General features: G+C 42.0%; 1 protein-coding gene across 2 annotated transcripts in view; it reads left to right on the top strand.

Moving 5' to 3' along the window:
* The window catches only part of LOC124711211 (glucose dehydrogenase [FAD, quinone]), a 476275-nt gene that overhangs the window by 201452 nt on the left and 251200 nt on the right, over positions 1-23623 (top strand). For both annotated transcript variants that reach the window (XM_047241158.1, XM_047241159.1), the window contains one exon: positions 17073-17136. The gene's annotated coding sequence lies outside the window, so the exon portion shown is untranslated. The remainder of the gene's footprint in view (positions 1-17072; positions 17137-23623) is intronic.

Below are 23623 nucleotides of genomic sequence, written 5' to 3'. Positions count from 1 at the left end.
TCCTAGGTATCTTTATGTGCTCCCTGTGTGCTCAGAACTAAAAAGAACGACGTAACACGATCGACGGGCATACTAGAGACAATGCCCAACACACCTGAGCAAAACTTCATCGGATTTTCACTGTGGTTTCCAATTCGCGACCTATCGTTTCTTACTTTCCGAATAACCCTCGTATAAAGAACCAGATACACCGATATATGCATAACCGGAGTCATCAGCACCTCGATACTGAAATTTTTTATGGTGCGTGTACTAAGAGTTGAAAAGAACACTATGCTCTGTAAGATAGTTGCTTCTACTGTCTTATCTGACAGATTCTGATGCCGAAACTTTTAAAATTGTTAAGTTCATACAAGAAGGAAAGCGATCGAGGGCGGATCATTACTTGATCTAGATACAGTTACAAATACAAGTACGGTGGTGGGAGAGGAACGTGCCCAAACAAATGGATGGTAGATGGGGGAGGAAGCTGCTTTTCTGGGTTCCAGGAGATAAGGAAAGACCAAGGCGACAACATAATTGATACAGTTAAGATTACATTAGAAAGCGTACAGGGGCAACAGAGTACAAAATAGTGACGCGACAAAATTCCCTTGTGTTCGAGGACTAATACTATAGAATTCCCTTTATGAGGCCGAGGAAACGTTATAACTATGTACCTTGTGTGAAAGAACTTTCTGCTGTATATTTGCGTGTTTCGATACGTCAACGGTGCTTTAACGCTATAAAGTAAAGAGATTATCAACAGGATAAACAGCCAGGACTCCACAGTGCTTTATTTGACTTAGTGCTATTGGATTCGAATACCTTTGCAGTTTCACGTTAAAACCCAACCACGACGCAACTTGATTTCGTTACGTAACCGATACAGTACCAGAACTGAGAGATATGTTAAGTGCCGCATGCATGCCGAACATTACACAAATGATTTGCGGAGGACAGACTTTAGAGATGATGGGAAGTGAATTTTTTTTAACGTTTGGTAAAATTAGCTGTATATGTGTTGATTAGTGGCCTTTACGAATGCCAGCGGGAGTAGCAAAATCTATCGGGAGCAATTTTATTACCTGTAAGGCCATTCGGTAGAAATCCTTCTGATATCCACAGGGGTACGTCGATGGTTCAGCTGTAACCTTAAACAAGCAAACACCATTTAAATAGCTGCAAAGCACATAAAGTGAATGGAATAAGAACACTATCAAACTTCTTTTACATAAGTCTGATAAGTGGGTGTGTCATGAACGTGGAACTAGAAGAGCGAGGTGAACTAGGCCTAGATCGAGTCCGCTAATAGGAATAGCCAGCGGGCGTGGCGCGGTACCCAGTCCGGGCGTGGCCTCCTGAGCTCAGCCAAACGCACGTGTTCACTAACGGCGTCCACCTGCCTACTCTCAGGAGCGTGCGCTTTGTACTACACTCAGTTCGTAATGATTTTATCACAGAAAAACATTAAAAAAATAGAAGCAAACTGAGCATGTCAGCCGGCCAGAGTGGCCGAGCGGTTCTAGGCGCTACAGTCTGGAACCGCGCGACCGCTACGGTCGCAGGTTCGAATCCTGCCTCGGGCATGGATGTACATGATGTCCTTAGGTTAGTTAGGTTTAAGTAGTTCCAAATTCTAGGGGACTGATGACCTCAGCAGTTAAGTCCCATAGTGCTCAGAGCCATTTGAACCATTTTGAGCATGTCACTGGATAGAGGAAAGGTCAAAGTTTTGACACAGCTATGCTGTTGTTTGTCTGCAGAAACACGGCAACTACACCACAAGAGAAATCATTTTGTGAGTTGGAATTTCATCTACATCTACATCAACTCCGCAAGCCACCTAGTGGTTTGTGGCGCAGAGTACTTTTGGTACCACTATCTTATCTCTCCAACCCTGTTCCACTTGCGAATAGTGCGTGGGAAGAATGATTATCGGTAAGCCTCTGTATTGACTCTAATTTCTCGAATTTTCTCCTCGTGGTCAATACGTGAGATGTATGTGTGTGTGTGGGGGGGGGGGGGGGGGGGGAGGGGGAAGTAATATGTCGTTTGACCCCTCCTGAAAGGTGTTGTCCCGAAGTTTCAATAGTAAATCTCTCTGTGACGCACAACGTCTCTCTTGTAACGCCTGCCAGTGGAGTTTGTTTAGCATCTCCATAACGCCCTCTCGACAGCTAAACAATCCCGTGTTGAAACGCGCGGCTCTTCGTTGGATCGTCTCCATCTCCTCTATCAGCCCTACCTTACAGGGATCCTAGATAGATGAAGAGTACTCAAGGATCGGGCGAGAGCCACTTTCTTCGTGGATGAGTTAAATTTCCTTAAGATTCTTCCCATGAATCTGAGTGGTGTGTCTGCTTTTCCCACTATCTGTTTTATATGGGCATTCCAGTTAAGGTCGCTCTGGATAATTACGTCTAGATTTTTTACGGCAGACGCTGTCTCCAGCTGTTTCTCATCAATAGTGTAGCTGTACCAGTAGTGGATTTCTTTTCTTATGTATGCGCAATGTTACATTCATTTACATATTCTCTGCAGGTCGTTCTGCAGATTCTTACTATCTTCTGGCGTTTCTACTTTGCTATAAACAACTGCATCATCTGCGAACAGCCTTAAAGAGCAAATGACGCTTTCTACTAGATCATTTATGTATCTTGTGAGCAGCAACGGTGCTACCACACTTCCCAGTGGTACTCCGGATATTACCTTTACGTTTGTCGATTTAGTTCCGTTAAGAGCGACGTGTTGAATTCTGTATGCAAGAAAGTCTCGAATCCAATCGCAGGTGTGCTCCAATACTCCGTAAGCTCGTTTTTTTATCTTTTTTCATTAAACGGCAATGCGGGACGGTGTCAAATGCCTTACTGAAATCAAGGAGCACGGCATCAGCCTGAGCGCCGTTGCCCATTACGCTGAGGATCTCATGGAGGAACAGCGAGCTGAGTTTCGGAGGATCTCTGTTTGCGAAATCTATGTTGATTTTTATAGAGGAGTTGTTCATTTTCAAAGAACGTCATAATTCTTGAGCATAAAATATGTTCCTCAGTTCTACAACAGATTGACGTCAATGAGTCAATGATATACGTCTATAATTTTGTGGACCTGTCTTACAGCCTTTCTTAAAAACGGGAATGACCTGTGCTTTTCTCCAGTCGTTAAGTACCTTTCGTTGCTCAAGAGATCTACGATAAATTACTGCTAGACGGGGAGCAAGTTCTTGCACATAATCTTTATAGAATCTTATAGGTATCTCATCTGGTCCTAAAGCTTTTCCACTGCTAAGCGATTGTAGCTGCTTTTCAGTTCCGCGATCGGTTATCTCTTTATATATACCATTTCGACGTTCGCACGACGATTGGAAGGAGGGATAGTGTTCCGATCTTCCACGGTGAAACAACTTCTGAAGACTGAATTCAGTATTTCGGTCTTCTCTCTGTTATCTTCCGTTTCTGTGCAGGTGAGGTCGCTGAGAGAAGGAATAGGTGATTTTGACCCACTTACTGATTTTACATACGACCAAAATCTCTTTGGGGTTTTACTCAGGTCGGTTGACAACGTCTTACTTTTAAATCATTGAACGCTTCTCTCATTGCTCTCCTTACTCTCATTTTCGCTTCATTCAGCTTTTGCGCGAAATCTGTCCATTGTGCAAGTGCGACGTGGATTCCGCCGTCGATTCAGCAAGAAACATTCTCTGCACAAGTAGATGTGTGACTGACATACGAAATTCCTGGAAGCTGGTTGCATACAGAAGGGGAAGAGCACTGGCCGGCCACGCACGTCTGATGAAAATGCCGAGACTATCCTAGCTGCGTTAACACGGAAACCTTGGACGTCTACAAGACTGGGAGGCGAGAAACTTCAACGGTGTGCCGTGTTCTGAAACGGCGGCTGCATATGAAGCTTTAAAAGTTGCACTACTGCAACTTTTGCGTCCCAGCGACCATAAAAGAAGATACGAATTTTGCTTTTAAATTCTCTAGGATATGGCAGAGGACACTTTTTCCGAGCCACTCATATTTTCCGATGAATCGACCTTCCATTTACCGGGTAAAGCAAACATTAGACTTGCCGAAACTGAATGTGTTTTGTGCCGTTTCTGTTTACAAAGTTTATGGAAACTGTGACAGGAATGTTACACCTGCACATGTTGGAAAACTGGTTGTTTCCTCAACTCTACAAAGATTCCAACGATCCACCTCGTTTGCACGTTGAGGTGTGGCGTTATCTTAACAACACCATCCCAAAACTTGGTATTGCAAGAGGTGGACAACAAGTTCTTGTTCATTGGTTTGGCCTCCCAGTTCACAAGACCTCACACCTTGCGATTTTGTTCTGCGGGGGTACTTACGGCAGCTACTCAGCAAGACACGAGAAATCGAATTGTTGAAGCTGTCGATTCAATAAAAAGGGACCTGTTGATTCGTATGTGGAATGTAATGAACTACACTTTAGATATTCATCAAGTGCTCATGTTGAGTGTAAGAGTAGTATCTATGCGGACATAAAACTTTGAATCGTCCTCTATCCAAAATATGGTTCAAATGGCTCTAAGCACCATGGGACTTCTGAGGTCATCAGTCCCCTAGAACTTAGTAGTTAAACCTAACTAACCTAAGGACATCACACACATCCATGCCCGAGGCAAGATTCGAACCAGCGACCGTAGTGGTCGCGCAGTTCCAGACTGTAGCGCCTAGAACCGCTCGGCCACTCCGGCCGGCCGTCCTCTATCCAGTGACATACGCAATGTGTTTGTAGCTTTCATAGCTTGTCTGGAATAAACACTTGAAATCAGTTCTTTCTTTTTGAATCATCCTGTATTTTTGAGGCTATTACGGTGCTAGTACGTTACTACTACGAGACTACTTCTAACCAAGTAAACTACCAGGAAGGAAGGTAAAAAATCATAAATATTTGCAAATCGTGAATAAGCTTAACACAAAAAACGCATGACGCTGGAGGCAATCACTCTGAATATGATTTATTGTTTCTCGGATTGTGGCACATTTCCTGTGAAATATGAATGTGTCTCCTGGATGAAGATGACTGTGATGTTTACATGTAGTGTGTAATGCAAATACATGCCATGCGTTATGTTTGCATTGATTTAGATGACTGTGGGATGAATGATAGGGGCATGCGTAACCCAGTGATGGAAAGGTACTACAACAGACATAAGTGTCAAAAGAGAGCAAAGTAATTGGAAGAGTGGTTAAAGGAATGGACAGCGTCTTTAAACGAGAATATAAGATGGATACCAACAAAAGCAAAACAGGATGAATTAGGTGATGTTGAGGGCATCAGATTAGGGGAAACGAGACTTTTAAAGCAGATGAGTTTGTTGTTTGGGCAGAAAAGTGACTGATAATGGTTGAAATAGTGGATATAAGATGCAGAAACCAAATGAGAAGAAAAGAGTTTCTGAAGAAGAGAAATCTGTTAACATCGAATGTAGATGTCAGTGTTACGATGTCCTTTCTGTAGCTATTTGCGTGGAGTGTAGTCATTTATGAAAGTGGAACTATGACAATAAACAGTAAAGACAACAAGAAAATAGAAGCGTTGAAATGTGGCGCTACAGAAGAATGCTGGAGATTAGAAGGGTAGATCACTTAACTAATGAGGATCTACTCAGTATAACTGAGGAGAAAAGAAATTTGTGACAGAACTTGATTAAAAGAATGGATCGGTTGATAGGACACAAGCCGCCAAGGGATCACCAATTTAGGACTTAAGAGAAGTGTGGAGGCTAAGAATCGTAGAGGGAGTGTAAGAGATGAATACAGTATGCAGATTCAGAAGGATGTAGGTTGCAATAGCTACTAGAGGGTGAAGAGGCTTTCACAGAACAGCGTATCATGGAGAGCGAATCAAACTAGTTGTTGGACTGAAGAGGACAATAACAACAACAACAACAACCTATTTCAACCAACATCCTACATTACCTGCCTTATAATTTCTCATCGTCGAGTGCCGTTGACGTTCTTATTCTCCACATTTCCAAGTTTTCGGAGATTCTTTGTCAAATGTTCAAGTAGCCTCTTCCCTATTCTAGAAACTGTTATTCTAATCTTACCATCCACTGTTCCTTTCACATTCATTTTCTTTCAAATTGCACTAAACATTAAAACATTACGATTAGTTTTATTACTTTTTCCTTTTCGATGTGTCCTTTGTACCTCATTTTAGTCTTATTACAATTAATTTTCGGGCTTACTTTCGAACTTTCTCTACGAAACTCTTCCATTCGTTGTTTATCTAAAGTTAAACAGTATATTGTTATCAGAAATTCGAATCGGTAATTCCTTTACAGCCTATTTTAACTAATTTGTAAACATACCCACGCTGAGGTGATATTTTTGTTGAACTCTTTGGTGAAATATACGTTGTGGAAAACTGAATCTGTGTATCTAACCAAGATTCGAACTGTAGCACCTGCATTTAGTAGACAGTGTGTTACCAGTTGCCACGTCCGAGTATGCTTTTCCTAGCTTCCTTCCAATCTCCATAGACGCTTTCTCGAGGCACTGTTGGACTAACGCTAGTGAGAGAAAAGATACGGCGGAAGGACCAACGAAACCCCAACAACATCTGGGATGCAGTCATGTAACACGGTAGTACAGCAAGACTGGAAACTTAGGATGATTTGGGGAGGGACGTGCGATTTGTTCAATTCTTCAGTCGGACCGCTATGCATGCCTGGGAAAAGCTATTGGTAGCACATTCCCGCGAAAGACTGGCATAAGGGTGCGAATCCCGATCTGTACGAAGAATTAACTTGTCGCATATTGTTCGTAATCGTATTGTTGTTTGTAGGTCGCATTAATGATGATTGATTTCAGGTGGAGGGAATAGGAGAGACTGTAACCGATTATTGCTTTAGGTTCCACTTTCTGATTTTTTTTTAAAGTCAAGTCAGTAAAATGTAGCGTTGGGTTAAGATTCTTCTTTCACGTTATTATCAACAAATTGTATCATTTCTTTTTCCTGTTAGGGTATATCATCTCGTGCGCGTCTCAGTCATCAGAGACAGAGCACAAGCGCCTAAGGAAAAAAAGATGATGAAGGAAAATGGCAGTGGCTTTTTGAAATTAAAAATCATGGAAGTCGCCTTAATCCAGCTAGGGAAGCCACAGGAAAGTAAACTCTGCACAGAAAATTGAACCTCACTCCTTCAGAACGTGCGTCCAGTCTCTTAACCAATTCTTGGACCATCTCTGTCGGCTCAGGTCTTTCCTCAGTGTTTCGTGAAGTAAGACCGTGCAACACTAATGTTGATGTTTGTTCAAATTGCTTGAAGTCCAAACTCTCTTTGTTGTCCAGTTTATTTGAAATTTTAACTCAATTCGTTCAAAAATTATTTTCGTATGTTCAGCCTATACTGATGTCAAATGGCGATCTGTCCGGGGACAACTGAAACTTAGTCAATGAATTTGATTATACTCAGTGGGTCGAATGGCACCTTACCAGAAACGGAGTGCAGGCACGTAATGTTTGTCACAACCGTCAGATTAATTACAACGATAAGATTCTTGCCATGTAATTTCGTCTGATGCAACGGATACAGTGCCGTAATTACTTCCGTCTATGCTTGATAGTCATGCGTCTGTTTCCCTTTTCCAAACTATTTTGAAGTCCATTCCATGTACAGTGTGGTATACATGGAAGACATCCAGAAATCGTAAGACCGGAGGCAGATATCGCGAACACGAATAAAAAGAAATGGTTAAAATGGCTCTGAGCACTATGGGACTTAACATCTGAGGTCATCAGGCCCCTAGACTTATAACTACTTAAACCTAAGGACACCACACACACATCCATGCCCGAGGCATGATTCGAACCTGCGACTGTAACGGTCGCGCGGTTCCAGACTGAAGCGCCTAGAACCGCTCGGCCACACCGGCCGGCGAACACGAATCCTCTGCTGCTTAGGCGAAGATGCTAATCTGGAAGCGAAGGACGGGTTGGAGCTGAACAAGTATTTCTGTTTGAACAAACACCCGCGTCCGTAGGCGGACGTTACGTAGCGGTGTCCTTCGATACAGAGGTATCCAGGTGTGAAATTTACGTCATCAACGAGCGGAGGAGCGTCATTGCTGTTGAATTCTCAGCTACATACTGTTTTGGTGGATGCTAGGCAATGGGAAACCACCTACACTATGACCTCGTCAACAACATAGTAGGTTTCCTACACTATCCCCGAAAGTTAAGTGAGCAATTGTGGGAATGACTTTCACCTGACATACAGTGAAGAACGTAAAGATAATAATCATATGCTTAATAGCATAGTGGTTCACTTTCCGTCCGACCCCGGTTACTGAGTGGTGGTCAGAGGGCTGCTCGCCTTCTGTAATAAAAAAACTGAGTAAAGAAATCAACGATCAACTTGAACCGATGTCTTGTGACGTCCGCCCAGACCAAACGCAACGAACAATACCGAACAAAATGAAAAAAAAGGTGAGTGCGACAGAATCTCAATCCTAAGGGACCTGATTCGATTCTCGGCTTGGTTGGAGATTTTTCTCCGCGCATAGACTGGGTGTTGTGTTGTCCTAATCATCATCATCATTTCATCGCCATCGACGAGCAAGTCGCCGAAATGGGGTCAAATCGAAAGACATGCACCCGGCGAACGGTCTACCCGACGGGAGGCCCTAGTCACAAGACATTTTTTTGGTTCACCTTCCGAGAGAAATACAGCCAAAATTCTGCATAGTATGGATTCTAGAAGTCTTTGGTAAGTTTCCGGAGGTATGTGGTACCAGATGTCTACGTGCAGGTCACGAAATTCCAGAAAATTTCGGCACGGTGGTTTGTGTGAACAGAGCAGACGTGTGTCATCGGGGCAAATGAGGCTAAGCTGGTGGCCACACACGAACATTGAATGTTTTTTATTCCAGTCTCTTATCACAATATCAATTCTTTAGACGTTGACCGGTTTCAGTCCGTAATGATCATCCTCAGATCTTTTTTACACCATCACCTAAAGTGATAAGGCCATATTGGCATCGTCAAAACATATTAATATAATCAGCACAGCATTATATTTATATGTTTTGATGATTCCATTATGGCCTTATCACTTTAGGACATGGTGCAAAAAAAAAAGACTTAGGGAATGAAACAGGTCTTCGTCTAAAGAACTGATATTGTGATCAGAGACTGGAATAAAAAACATTTGACAGTTTGTGTACGCGAATATGTCGCAGTTGGTGAGATATGAACATTAGTTCACTGTGACGCTTCTAAAGCCACTCCAATACGATTCTGGTCTTGTGAGACAGCAAGTTATCCTGTCAGAAGATGCCATCTCCGTCGTGGAAGACAGCAAATATGAAATGATACACTTGAACCACAATAATGTCGCGTAGTCCACAACTGTCAAGGTGCCTTCGATTACTGTTACCTGTCGCATGAAAGCACAGGTGAATGTCCCCCTCAGCACGATACCCCTACCAGACTGCTTCCTTGGCACGCTGTGTGTTTTCACCAGCATTTCGTCTGGATGTCGGTGTATCCGGACACGGCCATCGTTCGGAAATAACAAGAAAAATGCACATCCGACCAGTAATACGCTACCATTGATCCACAGGCCAATCTCGACGATCCTGTACCCTCTGAAATTGTAAGTGGATTTGTCTTGGTTCAACTTGGGAGACATCGACTGGTTCGGAGTCCCATGTTCAATAACGGGCTCCGAAACACCAGCATTGTACTGTGACGTCAGATCTGCCACAGATCACCGCCTGTCCTTTACAGAGAAGGCAAGCCTCCGACGTCTGCATTCGGTGACGAGGAATGGACATCCAACACCTTGTTGACTACTCTTGGTTCAACCATACTTCAACGACAATCCATAGATACTCACGACAGTAGACACGAGCGGCCGAAATGCTCGTTCTCATGCGCCGAGTCATAACGATCTGCCATTTGTATTGTGGATTTCTTATTTGCGGCCCGTAGCGTTCCCAGAGTGATAATCCATTCGTGCCTGCTCTGCATATACACTTTCCTTCAAACGTCAGGTGACTAAAACACCATAAGGTGGCACACAATCTTGCGCTGGCCAGTAGTTATAAAGATACGAAATGGATTCTCATTTCACGAATCCGGATTGATGCCGGCTGTTTGCGACATAAGAAGATTTGTGTCATACCGGGACTCCAAGCTGGATTTCCCGCTTGTCGAGAGCGGTCACATGAACCACTTTAAGTATCCGAGCCCGCCTTCAAGACCGATCTAAACTTCCATATGTCACGGAGTCCACAGTCCTTACTTTCGCACATTTTGTGATTCCCACACAGGGACGTCTATCCAGATTCGCGAACTGCGACTTCATTTTATAATAATTACCACAGGTGTAATCGTCAGAACAGCAGACATGCATGCATGTTTGATGAACATTGTAGTATGAAAATACAGACACTTATAAACACAGATATTGTAATCATCAATAGTGATCATAATGTCCTTTGATCGTCAGTGTAGGTACAGTAGAGAACGTAATCATTACTAACACAGGTGGAAAGGTGCCATATACATTGCCTTGCCATTAACCACAGATATGAGTCGACCGTCTCAACTACAAACAATGGGGCACTTGGCAATTTACAGTGATTTGCGATGTTACACAAATCGAATAACTTGGTTTGTATTCGTGTTACTCTTCTTTGGAGCTGATATCACTGAAAAGATGCTCTGAAAACGCCAACCCATAGCGTGCAAATACTAACGGTAAAGTTCTGCGGACGACGACAAACGTGTCAAGGCCGTGGCGGAACCCTGATGGTCGGTGAATGTCCGGGTCGCCAGCGGCGTGAATGCCAAGTCGCAGACGTTCGGCTGACGTTGAATAACAACCAACAGTCTCAGGAGCAACGAGAAGACCAGCAGCGATGAACACAACTACACTGTGATGGTTGTCATTCTAGTGAAACAGTCATTAATCGAAAAAGCGCACGTCACAACACAAAAACCACGAATGCAGACAGTAAAAAGATTCTAATATTCTTCAGAAATGTTCTTTTTTTCCATTTCCCACCCAAATAGGCAACCCAGGATGTTGTAGAATGCTTGGTTCTTTCCAATGAATCGAAATGGCATTAGAGAAACCGAATTCCCATTGGGTAAATTTAAGATGGATAACGGTGAAGATAGACTTAGAGAAAGCTTTTGACAATGTTGACTGGAATACTCTCTTTCAAATTCTAAAGGTGGCAGGGGTAAAATACAGGGAGCGAAAGGCTATTTACAATTTGTACAGAAACCAGATGGCAGTTATAAGAGTCGAGGGACATGAAAGGGAAGCAGTGGTTGGGAAGGGAGTAAGACAGGGTTGTAGCCTCTCCCCGATGTTGTTCAATCTGTATATTGAGCAAGCAGTAAAGGAAACAAAAGAAAAATTCGGGGTAGGTATTAAAATTCATGGAGAAGAAATAAAAACTTTGAGGTTCGCCGATGACATTGTAATTCTGTCAGAGACAGCAAAGGACTTGGAAGAGCAGTTGAATGGAATGGACAGTGTCTTGAAAGGAGGATATAAGATGAACATCAACAAAAGCAAAACAAGGATAATGGAATGTAGTCTAATTAAGTCGGGTGATGCTGAGGGAATTAGATTAGGAAATGAGGCACTTAAAGTAGTAAAGGAGTTTTGCTATTTGGGGAGCAAAATAACTGATGATGGTCGAAGTAGAGAGGATATAAAATGTAGGCTGGCAATGGCAAGGAAAGCGTTTCTGAAGAAGAGAAATTTGTTAACATCCAGTATTGATTTAAGTGTCAGGAAGTCATTTCTGAAAGTATTCGTATGGAGTGTAGCCATGTATGGAAGTGAAACATGGACAAGAAGAGAATAGAAGCTTTCGAAATGTGGTGCTACAGAAGAATGCTGAAGATTAGATGGGTAGATCACATAACTAATGAGGAGGTATTGAATAGGATTGGGGAGGAGAGAAGTTTGTGGCACAACTTGACCAGAAGAAGGGATCGGTTGGTAGGACATGTTCTGAGGCATCAAGGGATCACCAATTTAGTATTGGAGGGCAGCGTGGAGGGTAAAAATCGTAGAGGGAGACCAAGAGATGAATACACTAAGCAGATTCAGAAGGATGTAGGTTGCAGTAGGGAGATGAAAAAGCTTGCACAGGATAGAGTAGCATGGAGAGCAGCATCAAACCAGTCTCAGGACTGAAGACCACAACAACAACAACGGTGAAGAGTTGATGGTGAGATAAGGGGTAGATGGATAGTCCGACGCGAAGGGTATTTCGTCCTACTGAGCGTTTCTAGGTGGCAGGCAGTGGCATGTAGCCACATGGTTAGTCTGCTATGTGCAAACAACAGACTACAATCAATGTTATTAAGCTGGTTGAATTTTATTTACTTTGTCTCTGTGCTTGCAAGATGATTTCTTGTCTTGCTTTTGGTGTCCCACTGTACTAAGATGGGTAGGAAACAATGATAACTAAGTACACTAGCGTATGAGTAGTTATTCTAGATCACGTACTAAAAAATTTAAACGAATATTTCCATTTCTGTTGATACGGCGCAACGTTTTCCTTCATATCCCCGATTGGGTAGTATGGTTCGAGTAGTGGGAGCCATTCGAATAGGTCTTTTTTGTTTTGATTTTGTATTTGGTGCCTATGTTTACGCAGAAGTCAGAATCAAAAGGCAACTCGAAAAGATCTGAAGAGAACCGTTCGAGATATTTTAGAACAGAAAATCTTGATTCGGGCTGAGGCAGAGAGGCAAAATATATCAAAAACTATATCCTGTATGAGAATTGCTAATTTAAGCATCACATCTCAGATTGGTCAATCGACGAAAAATTCGAGCAAAATCATGAAAAGAATTGGTAAAATACAACAAAAATTTGGAAGCATAAGTAATGCCACTTCAACGGAAGGAAATTGTTAAGCTCGTATATGATCTTACGTATTGGCGTTATTACACAGCGTAGACTTGAGAAAGAATTTGACTGGAGTACACCCTACTTTAAGCAAAAACCAAAGGCATTCTGCAGTGTATAGTAAACCTCAAGTTGATAGATTTTGCATTCAAGACAACAAATCCAAAGAAAAAAAGAAACCGTTCTACTTTATGCTGCACGGGAATCTGAAACTAGTGAATAAGAAAGACTGTATTGTATTTGCCCGAAGGAAGGTGACTTAGTAGAATCGTTTTGGGAAGACGAGAATTAAAAATTTCCTTTCGCAATGCAGATTTAAGTTTTGCGTGATTTCCATAAAATGCCTAAAGTGAATGCCGGTAAGGTTACTTCGAATGGGCGTCTTCGATTTTCTTTTCGATACTTCCTCAACTCAAGCTTTGCTCTAATGAGCTAGTCGCCGCCGGGACGTTAAACCCTAATAAAGACTGCTGTTCGAGAGCCGTGCAAAATCCTCAGTGGCTGAATTAGATTCGAATAAAAAGTCCGTGAGTATTTCATTGCTTTCGTCAAACTATATGGGGAGACAACATTTGTTTAAGCTCTGACCAGTAGACAATTAATACATTACTGCTTTTATTGTGCGATGCATCACGCGACCAGAAATAAATGAACACGAAGCCAGAGCTAAATTGGAAGTGCTGCAAATCATTCTGCTCTTAATGCATGCTTTTATTTCTTTATTTGTACATCTAACACTACAAACCACATTGTGGTGTCTGGAGGAGAGGGTAAAGGATAACGCCATCATATTAAAACAGGTCACTTTTTAGTTCGATCTTACGCTTTTTCGATGAAGTATCTTTCGTAAGGTGACACATCTCGTGTGCTGCGAATGTGGAATTTCCTATAGCGGGTCAACGAGCGCAACGAGGGAGTCATTCAGTGTTCAATGATTTTTAGCTTGGTGCAATTGATCCGTATGGATAACGCTCACAAGATCCCAGTTGCTGGTTGCCTATCTGTTTGTTATAGATCTTATTTAAATTTGCTAATGAAGAGGTATAATTTTACACAGTAAGTCAAGTTTTAATGTTATAAACTGCGTACGTGACCTGGGTCACGCTGTAACCACCCGATATTTGAGAACGAGTGCACGTAGCGGCATCCAGACAATGTCACACATAAATTTAAATCTTTACGAACATTTTACTCTGTGACACTCCCGAAAAATGATGGAATTATTACACGTTCAATTTTTATGGAGTAAACTTCAACATAAGGGATGACGTTTTAATTTATTACTTCTCTTCTACTAACTCTATCATCAACATGTTTTTCAGACACTATCCTTATATACCACTGAATACACATGCACGTTTATATCTTTGTTCGACACATTCATCAGGAGATATCATGTAATAAATAGTGAGATACATGAAAAATGCGATTTTCGTTAAAACTAAGATCAAATGTTCGATTCTTTAAATCAGGGTTACTGTTTAACACGAAATGTTGATGCAGGACATATTTTACAATGATGTTACGATTGTGTCCAGTGCCATGACCTCGACACTTACGTCTGATATTTGGTAAAATTTGAGTGTATATCGTTGGATTCTCATATACCCATAGCTTCACCTCATTTGAGGAAGAACAAGTGAAAAAAAAGGAAACTATTTTGTATGGTCACTTGCTAAAATCGTCATAAAATTCAATAACTGATTTTCTCCGTTCCCTAGACAACACTTAATAACCGACTGTAGTTCTACCATGCACCATTTGAAACAAGAAAATAGGATAATGAACATTATGCACTTTCCTCGAAATAGGAGTCATTGTCTCGGCCTGTGCAGATGTTACTGCGGACTTTTCTACGCAGATGATTTGTTTCTGACTTATATTCTATCCTTCCGCTGGAACCCGATCCTGCACACGCACTGCGAATGTACAGAGTCGACTGTTGCGGATACGCGTTTTGGATTTTGTGAACGATCATCCATGCTCCTGCGGTACACCTTAATACGTACAAGATGCTCCTTCATTTCCGAATGACAAAAATTTTCAAATACCTTACAGTAACATATTTTAGTAGAATGCTAGTCGTTGATTGGTGTCCCTGAAATCATGAAAGCCATGAGAGGATATATATCTACAGTTGGTCCATCGCGCTGTTGTTATAATCAGAATGATCAGACTTCGAACCCAGCTTTACCGCCAACAAATATTGAAAATTAGTGATGTGAAATATTACTGTGAAGACTAGGACGCGCGTTAACGATTTTTTAATTCACTGGGCGTCATGCGTATGCGTAGATAAAAATTTCTGCTTACAGTAAAGATGAAGCTACGTAAAAGAATAATGGTTGAGAAGTACAGCTACATCTACATTTACACACACACAAACTCTGTAAGCCACCGTATAGTGTACGGAGGTGGGTACCACGGACCACTGCTAGCCAATTCCTTTACCATACAACTCGCAGATGGAGCGAGGGACAAAACTACTGTCTGTATGCGCCCGTGCGAGCCCTAATTTCTCTACGCTTCACCGCCTTTACGAGAAATGTTCGTTGACAGCTGTGGAATCGTTTTGCAGTCAGCTGTAGATGACTGTTATCTAAAATTTCTCAATAGTGTTTCGTGAAAAAAAAGTCGTCTTCCCTGCAGGGATTCCCATTTGAGTTCACGAAGCATTTCTGTAACACCAGTGTGTTGGTCGAATCTACCGATAACAAAATAAGGCTGCCCGCCTCTGAATTGTTTCGATGCGTTCTTCTGATCCTACATGGTGGGTACCCCAAACAATCGAACAGTAATAAGTTTCCTTTAATTTACGTCTATGGTCACAAATTTATAGTTAACAGGTTACCGGTTTCGGTCTTTAATGACTATCATCAGATCTGTTCCATAAAAACAAAGTCCTAATGTACTGCAGCCATAGTGGCATCGTCAAATGTTCCATTTAACATTTGACGATGCCACTATGGCTGCAGTACATTAGGACTTCGTTTTTATGGAACAGATCTGATGATGGTCATTAAAGACCGAAACCGGTAATCTGTTAACTATAAATTTGTGACCACAGACGTAAATTAAAGGAAACTTATTACGTATACGGGTCACTGTTTTTACGTGACGATGTCGCAGCTTGTGAATCTCGAACGGTACTCTCACAAGCGCTCTATACGCGATTTGCAGACGATCAATATTTTCCTAAATCTCTGCCAACCACTCGCCTTCCATACTAATAGCCTTACGTGCTTTTTACTTTCATATCACTTTGCAACTTTGGGTCTAGGTACTTAATCGGTGTGACTTTGTCAAGCAGCAGATCAATAATACTGCATTCGAACTTTATAGGGTTGTTCTTCCCACTTATCTGCATTAACTTACATTAGAACAAACCGCCATTTATCACACCAAATAGAAATTCTGTCGAAATCATCCTGTATCCTGATCGTCCTACAGTCATTCAAAGATAATTATTACTCAAAATGAAGAAAATGGAAAAAAGCTAGACGGAAATGTTTCTTCATCTACTTCGTTAGTACAATTTTCTGTTTTATTTTCACTAATCTTGTGTATCAGTAATGCTCATGGATTCCTCTGTAGAATGTCTAAATGTTATTTGTTAAGTTCTTAGCATATCGCGCGCTCAAGTCACGCATTTATTAAAAGAAAATTCCATGTTCCACCTTGGCTGTCTTACGATCACGGCCATTTATTTCTCACGATCGGCTGATTTCGAGGATGTAGCATTTTCAGATGCTTTCTTACGCCTCGTAACGTTACACAGTCAACCTTTGCGGGTGTGTGCAACGTACGGCTGTATAGTTCTGATGAAACTGGCACATCGCCGAAGTGAATGAAAAATTTCCTTTTCCTGATGATTTATTATGACAGTCGGAACTGCTAAGAAGTTTAGTGGTTTTTTACACCGTTTCATGATAGAACAAGACGATTTTCGATAGGTATCTGCAAGCTCCCAGACTCTACCTACAGAAAATACTTTAAAGCAGATACACAATGTAGTAATATTGAAATCTGGATATGAGAAGTCGCATTCACCGATGCATCATTTGATGTCGTTCTTGGTTTCCAGTATGAGATTACAATTCTTTTAAGTAATATCCTGAATAATCATGTTTAGTACTTGTGATTTAAGTGACCCCCTCCTTCTTTACAGGAACAACGCATGGCAATAACCGGCCGCTGACGAAGACTGAGAATCGTAACAGCGGTCTTTAAAGGTAAGTGAGCCCAGTCTTGTCATATTATCGAGTCGTACTCAGGAAGTTCGTGAACAGCATCGTCACCTTACTAAAAATATGACTCTCTAGACTGAGCACTACAAACGTTTCCTCGTACGCTGCAAGCGCTTAAATTATGGTCATAAAAAGATACGGAGCAGTTATTAGGCGTGCTTTACGCGCCGCGTGCGTTGAATGTTCTGCAAGTGGGCACGTAAAGTACAAAATGAAGGGGCCTTAGAGTTGTAGAAGACGAAGCGTGTGGCAAACGTCTACCAGGAAAAAGGGGACTGTCGCTTGGACATTGTAAGAAGTTCAGAAATAGCTAATTAGGCAACAGTAAGGAAATACAGGAAGTTTCCGGAGTAAAAGTACAAATGTTAAGAGGTGGTGGTAGAGACTAATTTAACATAATGTATGTCCAATTTTTGTTTATTACGGAGATAAAGCTGTTAGAAATTAACCTAAAGAAATGCTCACAGAATATTTTAAGGAAAGGCAAATGTTCAAAGTTCATTTACATAAAGCCTGCCTACGACTTCACATCGCTCCTTCGAGTTTTGCTGACAATACGAAATGTTGCTCTTCTGAGTCGGTCTTGTCATTCTGTAATGAGGACAGCTTTAGTCATTATGCGAAAGGTCAGTTCTCCTGTTTTCAATTTCTTTACGGACAGCCTCCATAAGGCTGACCCGCACGCAGAAGTCGATACTAATTTCTCTCCGAACATATGCGTCATTGTGTGGCAGGTTCCGTAGTTTTAATACTGATTTGATATCCTTGAAATCAGATAAACGCGACAACTGCGCTTTTATTAATTTTAATTGCAACTTAAATGAAAAATAAATATGCGCTGAAGCTTTTACCCGATAGGGAAAAAAATCCAAACCATGGTGGCCAAAAAACGTAAAGTGACCGTTTTCGGCGACGAGTGTTCCGGGGAATGTTAGGTTTAGGTAATGCTTGACAACTAGAATATGCAGAAACCCCATCACACTGAAAGGTCATCCTTAAGGCTGAAGAAGACTCTTCCTATAACGCTGAGTTCTTGTTTTCAAGGAGGGGCGCTATAAGACGATGCGATAACAGAAGAGGTGTAATTAAAAGATGGTCCGTCATAGTTAAGAAATGTATTTATGTACAATCAAATACAACTTATCAACTTGGACTTCAAAATGAAACTTACGTTCCATGAGGTAAACCAACAAAACTGATGCACCAACAGGTTCAATGGAAACATATCTTTGCAGCTAGGTCTCTTTACAATCAGTGAAAAATTGGACACACAAGGAAATTTTATTCTTATTAGTCCCTACTAATAACTTCTACACTACTGGCCATTAAGATTGCTACACCACGAAGATGACGTGCTACAGACGTGAAATTTAACAGACAGGAAGAAGATGCTGTGATATGCAAATGATTAGCTTTTCAGAGCATTCACACAAGGTTGGCGCCGGTGGCGACACCTACAACGAGCTGACATGAGGAAAGTTTCCAACCGATTTCTCATACACAAACAGTAGTTGACCGGCGTTGCCTGGTGAAAAGTTGTTGTGATCCCTCGCGTAAGCAGGAGAAATGCGTACCATCACGTTTCCGACTTTGATAAAGGTCGTATTGTAGCCTATCGCGATTGCGGATTACCGTATCGCGACATTGCTGCTTGTGTTGGTCGAGATCCATGACTGTTAGCAGAATATGGAATCGGTGGGTTCAGGAGGGTAACACAGAACGCCGTGCTCGATCTCAACGGCCCCGTATCACTAGCAGTCGAGATGACAGGCATCATATCCGCATGGCTGTAACTGATCGTGCAGCCACGTCTCGATCCCAGGGTCTACAGATGGGGACGTTTGCAAGACAACAACCATCTGCACGAACAGTTCGACGACGTTTGCAGCACCATGGACTATCAGCTCGAAGACCGTGGCTGCGATTACCCTTGACGCTGCATCACAGACAGGAGCGCCTGCGAGGGTGTACTCAACGATGAACCTGGGTGCACGAATGGCAAAACGCCATTGTTTCGGATGAATCCTGATTCTGTTTACAGCATCATGATGGTCGCATCCGTGTTTGGCGACATCGCGGTGAACGCACATTGGAAGCGTGTATTCGTCATGCCATAGTGGCGTATCACCCGGCGTGATGGTATGAGGTGCCATTGGTTACACGTCCCCGTCACCTCTTGTTCGCATTGACGGCACTTTGAACAGTGGACGTTACATTTCAGATTTGTTACGACCTGTGGCTCTACCCTTCATTCGATCCCTGCGAAAGCCTACTTTTCAGCAGGATAATGCACGACCGCATGCTGCAGGTCCTGTAGGGGCCTTTCTGGAAACAGAAAATGTTCGACTGCTGCCATGGCCAGCACATTCTCCAGATCTCTCACCAACTGAAAACGTCTGGTTGATGGTGGCCGAGCAACTGGCTCGTCACAATACGCCAGTCACTACTCTTGATGAACTGTGGTATCGTGTTGAAGCTGCATGGGAAACTGTACCTGTACACGCCATCCAAGTTCTGTTTGACTCAATGCCCAGGCGTATGAAGGCCGTTATTGCGGCCAGAGGTGGTTGTTCTGTGTACTGATTTCTCAGGATATATGCACCCAAATTGCGTGAAAATGTAATCACATGTCAGTTCTAGTATAATACATTTGTCCAATGAATACCCGTTTATCATCTGCATTTCTTCTTGGTGTAGCAATTTTAATGGCCAGTAGTGTAAAATATTTGTTAATACTCCTGAAACATCCTGTGTACTATCTCACGTTTCTGTCAATAAATTCGTCATTAGAAAGATCTGCATTTTGTTGCACAATAATCTTTTTGCTGATATGTATTCGAAACTCTTGCAAAAACCCGACCAACTATTTGCTTTTCGTGACTACGGACAACTTTCAGATAGGATGACTGGGGAGACATGCGACAATATTTACGCGTAGAGAGGTGGAATAATGTGTTTTTTTCCCTAGAAGCTGATCGTAAGAATCTGTAAACATAATGTGGAAGTCAGAACTAAGTCATTCAAGTATCACAAATCTGTTTCAATTTTTGCCTGACTTCGTAGGAATCGTGTCTGTCGTTTTTTGACGATTGCCTAAAACAGGTCTTCTACATCTCTTTTATGAAAAAGTTAATCACAGGTGTTGGTAAAGCAGTAATTCCTTCGGGGGAAATCACTGGAGGAATAGCCGAAAATACTTAATTAGTACTCATCTCTGTCTCATGGGACAGGCTGCGAGCAGTGCATTGAAATTTATTGTGGCTGCGTAAGCAGTGGTAATCTCGAGGGCCCTCGATGTTCCTTAGATTGACACCTGGATACATGGCCGACAAAATATTGGATAGGAGAGCGGTAGTATCGATGAACAAGTTGCTCTTGTGAATCCAACTACCAAACCACAAACATGTGTATTGATATGACATCCTGAACAGCATATACTCAGCTGCTTGCTACTAACAGGTGCCTTCAGTAAGTAATGCATTTTCTTCTCTTCCAATTTCGGTAGAAAAGAATGCGAGGTTTATTGTAGGATATCGTGGAAGATTTCTGCTTCAGCTTCTATCGGTGGCGCCGCTGTATGTAACCTTGAGAATGGCGTCTGTAACGGAGGTGCATTCGAAGCAGAGAGGTGTTGCTGAATTTCTTTTGGCGGAAAATAAGAGCATCGCAGATATTCATAGGCGCTTGCAGAATGTCTTCGGAGACCAGGCAGTGCAAAATCACGGTGACTCGTTGAGCGAGGGGTCTTATTATCATCGCAACAAGGTCGTGCAAACGCGTCCGAAATCCCACGTGCCGGTCGCATATAGATGTGACTCCTGCACTGTTGGAAAACGCTGACATTCTCATTGTAGGTAATCGACAGAGCACAATCAAACACCTCGCTGCATAACCGAAAGGCTCTGTTGGTAGTGCTGACATACTCGTCCAACAGGTGCGGTACTAAAGATGTGTGTGGACTGGGTTCCTCGCCGTATAACTAAAGACGATAAAGAGCAACGAAGAACTACCTGCGTGGAATTCCTTGCGCGTTACGGTGCTGGTTGCAACAATTTTTTTCGAACACGTCACATGCGATGAACCATGGGTTCATCAATTCGAACTGGAAACAAAACGGCAATCCATTGGATGGCACCACACCAACTCTTCTCCAAAGAAAAAGTTCGAAGAAGCAGCCTTATCCGGTATAGTCAAGGCGACGGGCTCCCCAGACTCTGAAGGAGCTATTGTGATGTCATTTCTCATGGCTGAACGGTCAACTCTGAAGTTTATGGGGCTACCCTGAGGAAACGAAGAAACGACTACAGTGTGGTTGTCGCCACAAGAATCTAAAAGAACTTCTCCTTCTCCTTGACAATAAAGGCCCCATATAAGTCTGCGCACCTGAGAGGAGCTCAGAAAACTGGTCTCCCTCATCCACTCTGCAGACCTGATCTCACACCTTCCGACGCCCACCTGTTTGGTGCAACGAAAAACCAGCCAGCGTTACTAATTTCTTTTGTTTTACTTACTCGATTTCGCGCCGGGCTCCATACAGATATCTGTATGCACTGTAACTGTTCATTTGTACTACGTACGTACATACTTTTTGAAACGTGTTTTGTATTTTCGGAGGTACCATTATGACTATCTGTTACTATTTTAAAATGGGTCCGGGCCCCGAAAGTAGTCAACGAGTAAATAAAAAAAGTAAAATATTCAACTTTGGCTGGTTAATCGTTGTCCTGACTAACAGAAGTTGCGGTCCTACAATTATTCCAGCATGATGGAAGTTCGTCCATCTGTTTGACCCAATGAAAGATGCGCTCCGCGGAAAGCGGTACATGGATGATGGGCAGGTTGTTGATGCAGCAACACGTTGGCTCCGACGTTGACTACTAGAGTGGTAACATGCGAGCACACAGGCTCTCCCAGTAAGGTGACGGAATGTCGTCGCACTGAACGGAGGTTATGTTGATTAGTAGGGTTCTGTAGCGAAAATAGTGGGAAATAATAAGTTGTATTCGAATCCTGAATAATACTAACCAGCTTTCAAAAATAAATAAAAAGTGTTCCTTTACTTACTGAACGCCCTTCTTATTTCCAAAAAATAAGTGATCAAAAAAGTTTTATTCTTGTAGGAAATAAATTCTGGATATCATAGCGACAGAAATAATACATTTGACACATTCTTTTTTTAAAAAAAAGGTTTCAATGGCTCTAAGCAATATGGGACTTAACATCTGAGGTCTTCAGTCCCCTAGACTTAGAACTACTTAAACCTAACTACCCTAAGGACATCACACACATCCATGCGCGAGGCAGGATTCGAACCTGCGATCGCAGCGGTAGCGTGGTTCGGGACTGAAGCGCCTAGAACAGATCGGCCACAGTGGCCGGCTCATTCTTTTTCAAAAAATCTTTTTCATTACAAAACAGAGCCAACAAGTTGTTTAAAAAGCAGTAAACCATTGACAGTAAGAGCCTTTTCCAAAATATTGTTGGGTATCAACCAAACGACAGTGTTTACGATTATTGGAACAGCGTTACATGTCCATGAGCGGAGAATACGTGATGTAGTTTATGTTATTGAGCAAAGAGACGCGTCTGCTCTTTTTTTGAACACAGTCCAATAACAGAAGTCCTAGAACACAATTGAGATTTTTAGGGAAATAAGCAAGATTGGGGTCTAACAGCCCTTCGACAGGGAGATTTTTAAGACGCCACGAGATCGAATTGGGGATGAATGGGTAAGGAAACTGGCCATACCCTCTCAAAGGAACAATCTCAGATGTTTAAGGATATGCAAAACTTGAAATCTGGTTGTTTGGACGATGATTTTTGAACTTCCACCCTTTCGAATATGAGTTTAGTATCTTACCGCTCTCTGAGGTTTTGCGACGCTATGTCATGGATGATAGAAATGGATACAATGCTGTGGTTATTAGAGGAAAAAAGGTTCTTACATCAGATAAAATAGCTGCTGGAAATTCTCATTTCATAATGTTTTTGAATGTCTAGTAAGGAAACGATTTAAACTCATGGTTCATCTCCTTCCTGTATAAATTACTAAACGAATTCCAAAATCGTAATCAGAACAAAAACACTTAGGATAGCTTGATGGTACTTTATTGATCCTAATTTGCATATTTTCCTCACTGTCGACTATTTTCCCTCTGCAGAGTTTAGTAAACTGTTCGTTAAAATTTGTTTTTTTGCCGAATAAAGAGGCCATAGACGAAAAACATTTCAGAGTTGGAGAAATTAAGTTTTTTAAAAGACAGGAGGAAACACTGAAGAAAGTTTACTGAACTGAAAGGCGTTAGAATTGAGAAAGAATAACTCATCAAGAGAAATGAAATATTTTATAATAAACTCAATTTTAATTTGGTCTGTTTACAGTCCTTCACGACTGAGTCATGTTCAGCGTGGGCGGTCGTTGACTCTCCCTCAACCTCAAGCTCCAGCCAATCTGCTGTTAACGTCGTGTTCA

This window comes from Schistocerca piceifrons, chromosome 8, assembly GCF_021461385.2.
Source record: "Schistocerca piceifrons isolate TAMUIC-IGC-003096 chromosome 8, iqSchPice1.1, whole genome shotgun sequence".
Lineage (NCBI taxonomy): Eukaryota > Metazoa > Arthropoda > Insecta > Orthoptera > Acrididae > Schistocerca > Schistocerca piceifrons.
This window is presented reverse-complemented; position numbering and strand designations above follow the sequence as displayed.